This window comes from Phyllostomus discolor, chromosome 13 (assembly GCF_004126475.2).
Source record: "Phyllostomus discolor isolate MPI-MPIP mPhyDis1 chromosome 13, mPhyDis1.pri.v3, whole genome shotgun sequence".
Taxonomy (NCBI): Eukaryota; Metazoa; Chordata; class Mammalia; order Chiroptera; family Phyllostomidae; genus Phyllostomus; species Phyllostomus discolor.
The window spans coordinates 43,805,892-43,818,088 of NC_040915.2; positions in this window are offsets into that span (position 1 = coordinate 43,805,892).

The following is a 12,197-nucleotide window of genomic DNA, read 5'->3' on the forward strand; positions in this document are numbered from 1 at the left end:
GAACCAAGCCATCCATAAGTCTGCACCTGCCGGCCACGACGCACCGCGGACTCCAGCAGCGGTTCTGCTGGCCGCGCCTTTTCCCTGTGGTTGGGGGGTGGGGGGCGGGGGCGAGTCCTGCAGAAGACCTGCGTGTGTTACACAGTGCCGCTGGTGGGCGGGCAGCGGGCACCGCCAGTGCTTGCTGCAGCCCTTAAATCCCGCCAGACCTCGGGGCAGTGGGACTGTGAGCCCCCTGAGGGCGCGGCCAGCTCTTCGTTCTTGCGAACAGGCACTCAGTAAATTAAAAGACAAACAACAACAAAAACGCAACTGTCTTGTGACATCAGTGCGCTGATCCACACCGGCTAACCGTGGCGTCTGGTTTTCATGGGTTAAGTCCTCCAGGTCACGGAGGGAGCCCTCCGTGGGCCCAGGGCTGCAGGGGTGCCCTCCCCGGGCTCTGGGCCAGGGGCGCAGGGCAGGGGGCCTCGCTGGAGAGCTGTGTGTGTGCCCTGGGACCTCTCCCGTCAGTCTTGGGGTCCCTCCTGGCCCCTGGGGGGGGGGGGATGCGGGAGTGGAACTGAGGGTTTAGTATGCGGTGGGACACCTTCCCTTTGTCTGATCGCCGTCACACTGAGTTTGTGGCCCAGCTGTGTCCCGGGCTTTCCCCTGGGCCAGGCGGCCTCTGGTTGGGTCGCTGGGCAGAGGAAGAAGAGCCTCTGGCCGATCTGCCCCGCCGGGCTTCACCTGACCCCGTCCTGGCCTGCTGGCCCGCCCTTACCCACGTCGTCTCCGTCACGGGCCATGGTACGTGGTGACAGGTCAAGTGCTCCTGGGTTTAGGTGTGCCCAGGTTAATGCCACCGCCTCAGCTCTTGGCCACCAAGTGCGCGCTGGCTCAGCCTGCATACTCCTCTGCCTTCCTTCACGTCCCACCCAGGGCCCCCCTGGCCGCCTGGCTTTCCAGGTGGAGAATCCGACCCGGACGGAGCCTGAAGACGAAGCCCAGGTCCTTCCTGAGCGCGGGGACTGAGCTCGGCGCTCACCCTCCGGCCTCGGGGGCCCGCGCCGCTGTGTGGCCCGGCGCTGCCGGCGGCGCGTCTCTGCGAGCCTGGCCTGGGGCTGCGGGCCACGCCAGCGCGCCTCTGGGCTCGGGCTGCAGCCCCGCGCGCGCGCCGCGGCCGCCGAGCCTCGTGCGGCCTCGGGCAGTTAGTTCCCCGGCATTTGTCCTCGTGCTCCCGTGGAACTCCATTTTCTTAAAGCTACGTGAGAGCGACACCTCCCGCGGGTCTGCTGCTCCCGAGGGCACTTGGCGCGTCCCAGACACACTCGGAGGAGAAAGAGGTCTGGGTCCTGCGCCCCGAGGCGTCCCCGCGCGGCCGCGAGCCCCGGGCCCCGGGGAGCGGGCAGCCGTGGGGTCGGGGAGGCGGGCAGTGCCCGGCTCGGCCAGCGCGGGAGCCCACGCGGCCCGGTCCTTCCGGCGGAGGCGGCCCTCGCCCGGCCCCGCCGCCGCCGCCGCCGCTCCCCGCGCCGCCTGACGGAGGCGCAGCGCCGCCGCCGGGTGAGGGAATGCGCGGCGGGCCGGGCGCGCTCGGGCAGCAGCGGCCGCTGGGGCGCGCGAGGAGCGGCGGCCGCGCGTAGAGCTGTCCAGCCGCCCGCCGCGAGCGCGCAGACCCCGGCCGCCGCACGTGCGCCCGCCGCCCGCCCCCGCCGACGGCCCGGAGCATGCCCGCCGCGGCCCGGCCGCTCGCGCGGGGCCAGCTGGCGGCGGCGGGCGCGCGCGGAGCCGCGGGCTGCAGGCGGCCGGGCGGGGGCCGCGGGGCCGGCGCCTCCCCGGCGGCGTGAGCGGCCCAGCGCGGCCGGAGAGGACGGAGCGGCGGCCGCGCCGAGCGGGTGAGTGTCTCCGCGGCCCGGCCGGAAGGCGGCGCGTCCCCAGGCCGGCGAGGAGCCCCGAGGGCCGGGCTCCGCGGGGAGAGGCCCCGGCCCGGCAGACCCGCGCGGGGAGGGTGTGGCGGGCGCGCGGGGACCCCGGGCTCGGGACCTCGCCCCGAGCCTGGCTCCGAGTGTCGCCGACCCTCCGGATTCGGGCTCCAGAGGCTCGTGCTCGCGTTTCCGTCGGTTCCAACTGGGGTACAGAGGGCTCCCCTCCCCCAGTGACAAGGGTCGCCGCGGCCAAGGGGCAGGTGTGTGTGCGGTGCGGGGCCTGCCCGGGAGGCGGCAAAGCCTCTGTGCAGCGTCTGCCGCCGCCGCCCACCTCCAGCCGGACCTCCGTCCAGCCCGGACCGCGGCCGGGGGGTGTCCGGGGCCCAAGCATGGGTGTGGCCCTCAGAGGGGGGCCTGGGCGTGGGAGCGGTGCCCGGTGTCTCCCCCTTGGCCAGAGGAAGATGCGGCCCGTCTCCACCCGGAGAGCCCCTTTCCTGCCGTGACCCGCGGTGCCCGAGAGGCCCAGCCTCCTCCGCCTCCGCCCCCGCCCCGCGCCCTCCCCCCCCCGCCTGCCCCGCGCCCCTTCTCTCAGGGTCGGGCTCGGGGTGACTTGGGAAGAGGGGAACTTCGGTGTCCCCCTCCGCATAAGGCGCGCTGACCCCCCCCACCCCCCCAAGAAACCCCAAATGGCTGTTCCACGTAAACACAGGGGCTTGCTCCAGAAATGTCATTTCACGGCAAGTTCTCCCGCTCCGTGCCCTCCTGGCGGACTCGCCGTCCCTGCACAGGAACCCCGGGCTCCCCATCCGGCACCCTGTCCCTTCCTCCGGACTCTCTCTCAGGCCTGCCCTCTGTCCCCACCCCGGGAGGGAGTCTTAGAAACCGCCTTTGGGCCTCGTTCTTGGTCGGCTGCCGGCTCTTTGCCCACCCCATGGAGTGGGGGGGTGTCACTGGAGCTGGTGAGACAGGCCCCCGTTCTGCGGGAACGGTGGTAAACGCCCCCTTCTCCTCTGAACCTCCCCACAGCCCCAGCCCCCGGTCCGCTCGTCTCCTGCCCGACTCCCTCCGCGCCGTAGAGGAGTCCTTATTTTATAGTGACTCTGGCGCCTGCTGGACTGGGCGTCCCGGGGGACCCGTGTCTCCCTCGTCCCCGGTCCCTCGCCCTGGACCGGCGCCCTGTGCCAGGTCCGCATCTGGGTGCGGCCGAAGCCCCTCCCCGGCTGGCCCCCGACCCCGGGACCCCAGCGCATCCGGCTGCTGCGCTGTCGCTGTTGAATCACCCTGTCCAGAGCCCGTGCGCCGGGCCTGGAAGCTTCCCAGCCCCCTCCCTTTGCAGGGGTGGCACAGGGCGTCGGGCAGGGCTGTGGGTCCGGCGGGGAGCGACCCGCCGGAGGACGGGAACAGCACGTGCTCCGCTGGGGTGTCAGGCAGGGCTCTGGCCCCCTGGATGGTGTGTGGGGAGGGGCCTCCCAGAGCTGGTGGTCTGCACCAGGTCTGCCGGGGAGGCCGAGGGGTCCAGGTTCCAGGCCTGGCCGTTCTCGAACATACGTCTCTTCACACCCGAGGGGGTCGCTCCACTTGTCCCCGCTCTGGTGACCCTTCCGGATCTGGGACCCCCCCCATCAGCTCTTCCCTGGCCCTCCCAGGTAGGGCCCATCCCTCCACCTTCGTGCCCCCCGTCCAGTCTCCAAGTGGAACGGCAGGTGACCATGTACAGGGGCCCCCCACCAGACTGCGCTCCCGGGGTGTGTGTGTTGAATCTCATTTCTCTGTGTCCCTGTGCCCGGCCCACAGCGGGCACCCGGGAAAGCATTCTTTGGTGCATGGGGTGTGGGGGAGCCGCCCCGAGCCGGCTTCGGGTGCACTGCCCCTTGGGGGGACCCGGCCCACCTTCCTCCCGGCCTCGGGGCCTGTTTCAGCGGCACGCAGACGGTCCTCCAACCCTCCCGTGCGGCCGAAGGGTCTAACTCGGGCCCCAGGAGGAGCCCGTAGTGGAGGACATGCAGTTGTTTGTGGAGATGCAGATGAGAAGAGGGGACTTCTGGTGCTTCCGGATTATGCTGCTTCTTGGGTTTTCTTTTTACTGGTTGTGGAGAGAGAGGGAGGGAGAGAGAAAGAGAGGAGGAGAAACATGGGTGTGAGGGAAACATCCATCAGTTGCCCCCCTTACCTGCCCCAACTGGGGACCAGACCCTCAAGCCAGGCGTGTGCCCGGACTGGGAATCGAACCGGTGACCTTTCAGTTTGCCAGACGACGCCCAACCCACCAAGCCAGTGGTCTGGGCTTGAGATCATGCTCTGCTGCGTTTGGGAAAGACGCCGGGGCCCGGCGTGTCCTGGTAGGCAAGGACAGCCACCTCACGGCTGCTTCCTCAGCCAGGGCCGGAGACAGAGGTCGCCAGGGCCCGTGAGCGGCCACAGGCTTGCCCGCCCCCCTCCCCCCCCAGCCCTGCTTCCCCGAGGTCGGTCCCTTGGCAGAGAACTGCTTCTCAGGGGCCCCAGCTCCCGGGCACGATGCCGCCGAGTGGCCTTCGCACGGCTTCCCCGTGGCAGCCCCGTCGATGTGTATTAAGTGTTTACAGGGCTCCTGGGGGTGTCCTCAGAGAGAGCCGGCCCTCGGGTGCTTTGCCCCCAAACCTGGGGCTCGGGTCCCTCTGCTCAAGGCTCCTTAGAGTCTCGTGTGAAAAATTTCCTTTGGAATTTGGGGGGGACTCAGTTGGTTCCTCCTCTGAAAGGAACACATGTACCGTTGGTGTCCTCTGCACACGCAGCGTGTGCCGGGCCTGCCCCGAGGGTCCCGGGGGCAGAAGCCAGGCCCAGAGGCAGGTGCGCCGATTTTCCCAGAGGCCGTCCGGGTTGTTGCCCACGTCGCCCACACGCTCCTTCCCGACTGCTCGGCCCCCGCCTGTCCCCGGCTGGCGGGACTCCCGGCGTGCAGTACGGCGTCCCGTCTAGCAGGCGCGTCCCCTCACCCTCGGGGTCAGCTTGCCTGGGTCCGCTTCCCTGCCTACGAGGGTGCGTGTGGTTACGTGTAAACCCGCCTGTCTGTGTTCCGTGTGAGGCCTCGCTAACGGTGTGTGGAAAACTGGACAGATACCTGAGTTGAACACAGTAAGCAACACTGCAGGCCAGCTCAGGGTGTGGCCAGGGAGCCGTGGCCCCCCCACCCCCGCCACACCCCACCCCCGACAAACAGAGTGTGCGCGAGCTAAGTGTTGCTCAAACGGGGGGAGGAGTTCAGAAGAGGAGACGCCCTTTCTGGGAAAGGCAATCAGGGCTGACTTCCTGGAAGAGGTGGGATCTAAAGAGGCCTTGAAGGATGGGTGGGGTTTTGATCGCCACAGCACCTGTAAAGGGTGTAGCGCAGTCACAGTCCAAACTCTGGGTTTATGGCAAAGGCCCTATCAGAACAGGCGTTTTGGTGTGAGAGGAGAGAAATGGCCTGGGGGTGAAGTGGGGAGCCTGGTGAAGCCTTTTCAAGTCTCTCTCCAGGCTTGATGGAGGGCCGGACACCCTGGAACCGGGAGGGTGTCTCCCCGTTCGGGAGGAGGCGGATGAGCCGGCGAGGCCAGCAGAGGAGAAGGGACCTGCCCTTCAGCCCGGAGCCCGGGTCCCAAGTGGCCAGCTCAGGCTGGCGGACGGGCAGCAGCCCTGGGCGTTGGGGTCCTGTACAACGGGCTTGGGGTCCCAGCTTCCTCACGCCCAGCCTGCCCAACACCGGGACAGACCCCAGCAGACCCCGCAGGGCCGGGGACAGACAGACAGACAGAGCGTGTCCGAGAGGAGAGCTGGCATTGCCTTGCGTCGCTCCCGTGAACGGCGGCCCTTGCGGGGAGACGGACAGACCGTTCACCTCCAGGCCGTTCCCGTGACGGGCAGATCAAAGCCAGCCCCGCAGCCTTGGGGGAGAGCCTTCGGGAAGCGGCTTCTCGCCCCTTCCTCACTGGACCCCTGCACCCTCCCCTCTGCTCCCCCTCAGCGCCCCGCCCTGAAGCTCCCCGCCGTGGGAAGGGGTCGGGTGGGTGGGGGTGCAGGGGCCCGGAGGCTGAGCCCTGTCTCTCCGAGCAGGAGGCCTCCGAGTGTAAGGCGTCCTGGGCACACGGTGCGGCCCGGTCCCCGGCTTCCTGGCAGCTGGGCGCTGTGAGGTGACGGCGGAGCCCCGGCTCCCCGCAGGGGGGGAACCCCGGGGTGGGGGGAGGCTCCCTCGAGCCCCCACACAGCGTTTGTCAGCCAGTCACACTTGCTTTATGCCTTTCTGTTTCAAGACACCTTACTGAATGGATATTGTTGACTCATTGACATTGAACTTGGCCAGCAGCGCCGCCACTCTTGCCTGAACAAAGCTCATTGCACGCGCGTGCTCTCTCCCGGAGGCTCGTGGCAGCCCCCCTGCGCTCGCTCGGGGATGCTGGACTGCGCCGGGGCCGACCTCGGGCAGGGACACCGCCGGTGGAGAAGCATAGAAGGGTGAAAACCGTGGCGCCGAACAGACCGCCGTGGGGACCTTGGTTCCACCGGGCTGGAAGTGTGCGTGCACGCAGGGTGGCTCAGAAGGCCTGCCGCTCCGCATGCATCCGCCAGGGACCTGGAAGGCGCCTGGCCTGTTGATGTTGGGGTGCTGAGTGATTGTAGTCCCTGAGGAAGGAATCTGAGTAACGGGGGCGGGCCCTGTGTAAAGTGCTTCCCCCGGGGCTGGTCGGAGCGGCGGCGCCCGCCCAGCATTCCTGGGGGCCGCCAGCATCGTCCGGGAAAGGAGACGGGCTCGGGGAGGTCGTGCCACTTGCACAAGCTGGCACGGGTAGCCGGGGCCCAGCCAGGACCTGCCCGCAGCCCCCCCCCCCCCCCCCCGGTCCCGCCGTGGATTCCAGGTGTGGCTCTAAGTCCTGAGCTCCCCCACCTCGCCCGCCTGCCCGCCTGCCCGCCTGAGGGCAGGGCAGGTAGATTCTTTCCTCCGTGAGTCTGAGTCTCCCCCGGTGCAGACAGCTTTCCTGCCACCTCAGTCCTCGTGCCTGCCCCTCGGCAGCACTGGGTGTGTGACAGCCAGGCCTCAGAGTCTTGGGACTGCGTGGTCGTCGTGGGGGCCGGAGGAAGGGCGTGGTCTCCCTCCCCGGCCACTGCCGCTCAACGCACCCTGGGCGGGCGGTGCCCTGGTGCTCCAGCCGGGAGGGCCGGCCACCCCACTCTGGCCCCCCTCACAGCACTGGGCCTCAGAAGGAGGCATTTCAGGCCCCCGGGGGGGTTCCTGGGGCCTCGACTCCCGGCCCTCTGGCTCCTGGGAGCCTCTCCCAACACGGCGTGCCCCGAGTGCCAGCGGAGAGTCCGCACAGCCATGGTGCAGGTTCTTGCCCTTTCTCCCCCCCAAGGTGTCTCCCTGGGCCAGGTGCTTCTTGGCCAAGTGTGGAATGTTCTCTCCTGGCAGTCAGGGGGGCTTCCCCTGCTCCGCTCCCCGGCTCCCCAAGGGTCTGGCGGACGCCCGGGCTGTGCTGCAGGGCAGGGCAGGAGCTCTTCCCAGTGCCTGCCCCGGAGGGACTGAGTCGGGGCCTGCAGCCTGCTGGCCTCTCCTGGCCCCGGGGCCCCAGAGGGATCCGGCCCCAGGGAGGGCCTGCCTGGCGCCCACGTCCTGGGCGAGGCTGGTGGAGGGAGGGCCCGCTCAGTGGGTGCTGCCTCCTGCCCCCACCCCCACCCCCCACCCGCCGCTGTCCCTACAGCCCTTTGAAAGACGTCTGAGAAGGTGGGGGGTGGGGGGGCTGGGGACAGGGGTGTGTCGGGGAGGAACAGGCAGCCAGTCCCACCCTCAACAGGGGACAGCTCCCAGCTGCACGGGGCGGGCGGCGGCCAGGCTTCCCCGTGGGTCCGGGAGGCGGTCCGCTTCCCTCTGCCCGGCCGCAGGGCCCGTGCATTGCTTTTCTTGGCACTTTGTAAGCATTGACTTTTCACTTGCTTATTTTTTTTTTTCCCCCTGCAAGAGGCAGAAAAACCAAACATTTTCTGCAGTTAGAATGTTTCCCTCTTGGGCAATCGAGACGGAAAAAGGCATTGGAGCTCTCTGAACCCACACGAGTGAGGGTCCCTGAGCAGGGCCGGCCTGGCCCGGGCCGCACGTGCTTCTGTTGGAGGAAACCGGTCGCTTCCTGCTGGCTGGGGGTTCGAGTCCTGAGGCGTATTTTAGGGGGTGGATCGGCGCCGGCGCATCTGACTGCCCCGCACGCGTGGCGGCCGAGCCATCTGGGGGTGGGGGCCCCGGTTCTGAACCGCCGGCCTAAAGGGGTTTGTTTGACGAGCGGAAGGACCCAGCACGGAGCCACCGTCACTCACCAAGCCCCGCCCCCCCCCAGTGCTGGAGCACGCTCAGTGGCCCTGCTGGCCCTCGGACGAGTGTCACCAGAGACCCCAGTTTTCCCCTCAGCGGCAGCGTGTGACCCGTGCTCGCGGAGCTCAGCCGGCTGCGGCAGGGGCGGGTGCGGCGGGTCGGTGTTCACCCGGCTGGAAAGGGGCGCATTGATTTCGCCTCGGGCCAGCGCAGCCTGTGCACCCGCCCCGGGAGCTGCGGCGCCGGTGTCCAGATGCGGGCGTCTGCAGGTGGCCGGGCGCCCAGCCCTGAGGACAGCGCCGCGTCCACCGTGGCTCCCAGCCTGGGGTGACTCACCGCTGCGTCGCCGGCCGGAGCCACTGCTCCCAGCACGGCCTGTCCTGTGCTCCCGGGCGCCAAGGTCCACGGCCCAGTGACACCCACTTTTCTTTTCACTTCTGCTATCCTGTCCCCCCGCCCCGCCCCAGCCCATCCCCAGTCCTGAGGAATGTTCCGTCTGACTTTCCAGCAGGAGGGAGGAAAGAATTCAGGCTCTTCCAAGGGGGCGAGCCGGAAGGAGCCCTGGAAAAAAACAAGTCCAAGGACATGACCTTTCCACGGAGAGGAGTGGCTCTCCGTTTCCCCAGACACTTGGAATCCCAGGGCTGGGAGCAGAGAGGCCGCGCCGGTGAACTAGAGGCCGGCTTGTAAGATCAGGGTGTCCCGGTGGTCCGGCAGCTGCAGGGCTGGTGTTTGGGGGGTGTCTGGGGGTGTCCGACCTTTGGGCGTCTCTGGGCCACACTGGGAGAGTTGTCTCGGGCCACACATTAGAGACACTACGACGTGTAATCACGAGAGAAACCTCATAGTGTTTTAAGTGAATTTACGGTTTTGTGTTGGGCTGCATTCACAGCCGCCCTGGGCTGCAGGTGGCCCGCGGGCTGAAGGTTGGACGAATGAGGTCACCTCAGCGGTGACCTTGAGTATGGACTTTTCCAGCTGCCGAGGTCCCTGCTCAGGGAGAAGGAAGCAGGTGACTTCCCGTGTCATGCCACAGGGGTGGCCCAGCCCCCCCCCCCCCCGAGTGGAGGGACTGTGGCTGCTTCGCCTTTGAGTCCCAGCGTGGGGCCCAGCGCGGTGGCCTGGTGGCGGTTTGGGTGGTGGCACTGGCTGCGGGTCCAGGGGCGGCAGCGTCTTTCTTGTTCACCCGCTGTTCCGTGTGACACCCTCAGGGCACATGGTGCTTTGCTGGAGACACACAAATGCTGCGGGCCTGTTTTGCAGGTGGGGAAACTGAGGCTTGCGGAGGTCACAGTGTGAGCTCTAGTGTTTTCCCGGGTCCTGTTTCACGCACGGGGCCTCGGACGCTCAGTGAGGTCACTGGCTGGGACTCGACCCGCTTGACCCGGGTGCTCAGGTTCAAGGTCATGACCCCTGGTGTCTGCTAGGCGGCCGGTGCTGGAGTGTGGTTTGAAATCCACCACTGTTTCCTGGCCCAGTTCAGTCTGAACCTTGCCCATTACCTTTCAGTTTAGGGTTTTGTTGTCCTTGTTGTTGTTTCTCTTGTCCTTTTCTCCTCTTTTTTCCCCAGAAGAGAGAACAGAACCGTGTGCACCTCTGCTCTTCGGAGCTGTGGAAGGGCCACCCCCTCGGGGGCCGCGCGCTCTGGGGCTGTGTGTTCCGGGGTCTCCTGTCTGGGGCCGCCCCCGCTGGGGCCGCGGCCCTTCCCGTGCACACCTCCCAGCACTCGGCTTTGGGGCTGCCCAGCTGCTGTGCTTCCTGCAAACGAAGGCAAGACCCTCCTCTTCCTCCAGCAGACAGACTGGGCTCGCCTTCCTGCAACCCGCACTCTGCCGTGCGCGGCCTGGAACCGAGCCCACGGCGTCCCGCGCTGGCCCGTGTGGGCCTGTGAGGCCAGGTCCCCACCAGGCTGGTGTCCCGACCTGCAGCCACACCTGGGGGGTGGGATCAGAGACAGGGGGTGGGCCCTGTGCCTGCTGCGTGTCTGCGAGGTGCTGGGGGCAAGGTGGGCAGGTTTGGAAAAGGGGGGCAGTTCAGAGGTCGTCCACCCGGGTGCCCGCCTCGGGAGCTCAGATCGGTCGGTGTCGTCCCCTCCCCCGGCCCCCTTTCTCCCGATTTCAGTGTCTCTCTCTCACTGTCTGCTCTGTAGAGAAGGAGCAGGGCGGGAAACCAGGTGGGGGAGGGGGAGGTGGTGCCACCTTTTCTCGCCCCCCTGCCCACCCGGGGCCCAGGCTCCCCTGAGCCGGGAGAGCTGAGGGATTAGCAGGTGCGGGTTGGCCGTGTGGGGGCCCCTGGCTCAGAGCCGGGTCCCTGCGGCCGGAGTCACGGGGTCTGCTTTCCCGGCCACTCTGAGACGTGTGTCCACAGCAGCTGACTTGGGTCCGCGCTCTGGGCGGAGACACGTCCCTGGAGCTCCTCCCATCTGGACAGTTGTGGTCCCTGCGTGGCCTGGCACCCGGTGTCCAGGTCCGGCGGTGGAGGAGGCGGCCTCACCTGGTTCGGCGCCTGGAGGAGGAGCTTAAGCCTCCAGTAGAAGGACTCGGGGTGCTCAGGGTGGGGAGGGGAGTCCAGCCCACCTGGTCTCCCCTGCCAGTTTTTCTCGCTTTCACTAGAGTCCTAACCAGGAGGACCCCACGCCTCTGGCTACACTCAGGCCTACACGTGGGTGCGGAGCGCGTGGGAGGGGGCAGGAGGGGCGGCCGCGGCCAAGGCCCCAGTAGACAAGGAGGCCAGAGGACACAAGGCTGCCTGCCTTGCCTTTGTTCAAATCAAAGCGACATTCACAGAACCTGAAATTGGCCATTTTTAAGGTTAGAATCCAGCGTCGTTGGGCACGTTCACGACGCCGTGCAGCCACCACCTGTCTCGTTCCAGTACGTTCTCCTCTCCCCAGAAGGACCCCATGCCCGGGAGCCCCTGGTGCCCAGCGGTCTTCGGACCCTTCCCGCCTCCGTGGGTGGGCCCTTCCGGGCGCTTCACGCCCCCGCAGCTGTGCAATACGGGGCCTCTGGCTCCTGCCCCTGGGGGGCTGCTCTCCAGGGGCCTCGGGCTGCAGCGGCGGCGGCACCGTACTGCCGCTCGTGTGGTCAGACACCGGACGCGCCGCAAGACGGACTGTCCTCAGTCATGCGGTCCCGCGGCCTGAGGCCCGAGCACCATCATCCTGTCTCTCTGGAGCTTGTCCATCACCCCGCACTGCGGCTCCGTCCCAGTTCGGCACGAACCCCACCCCCTCGGCCCCCGGTGCCCGCCACTCCACAGGGAGCGGGGCCCTCGGGAGTGGGGCCAAGTGGAGTCGCACGGCACCGGTCCCTTTGCGACCAGCTCATCTCCTTCCGCCACTGGTGCGTCCTCACGGGGTGGCAGCCCACGGTCCGTCACACATGGTGTGTGTGTGTGTGTGTGTGTGTGTTATACACCTGTTCACCCGCTGTGTGTCGGCGGGCATTTCGGCCATCTCCAGGCCAGCGAGGGTTGCCTCCGGACCGGGGGACCCCGAAAGACAAGTGGGCTAAAAGGACCCGGGGGCCCGGTGGTGTGAGGCGCCCCCGATTTGGGGAGAGGGGCCGTGGGCTGCTGCACCCTCTGTGCTTCGTTTCTGTGAAGTCTGCCCAGCGGGGGCGGTGCCGTCCCCTCCCTGGGGCGCTGTGGGGGGCGCGGCCAGAGGCGGGGAGGCCGTGGGAACTGGCGGTCGCCCCGCACAGGTGAGCACAGGTGAGCCGCTGCCTCCTGCATGGGGATGGCCTGAGTCTCCGTCCCTCCCAGGTGTGAGCACTGGGGGTGCCTGGCCCCCACCCGTCTGTGGCTCCCTCCCCTGTGACTTCCGTTTGCCAGAAAGTTCCCTCCCTTGCAGGGTTCAGAGCTGGCTCCAGGAGGAGGGGGCAGCTGTGGGTCCTGGGCACCGCCCGCCCCCCCCCCTCCCAGCCCAGCCCCGTGGCCCATGAGCACTGGCTGACTCCCTGTCCGAAGTAGTACTAGTCGTA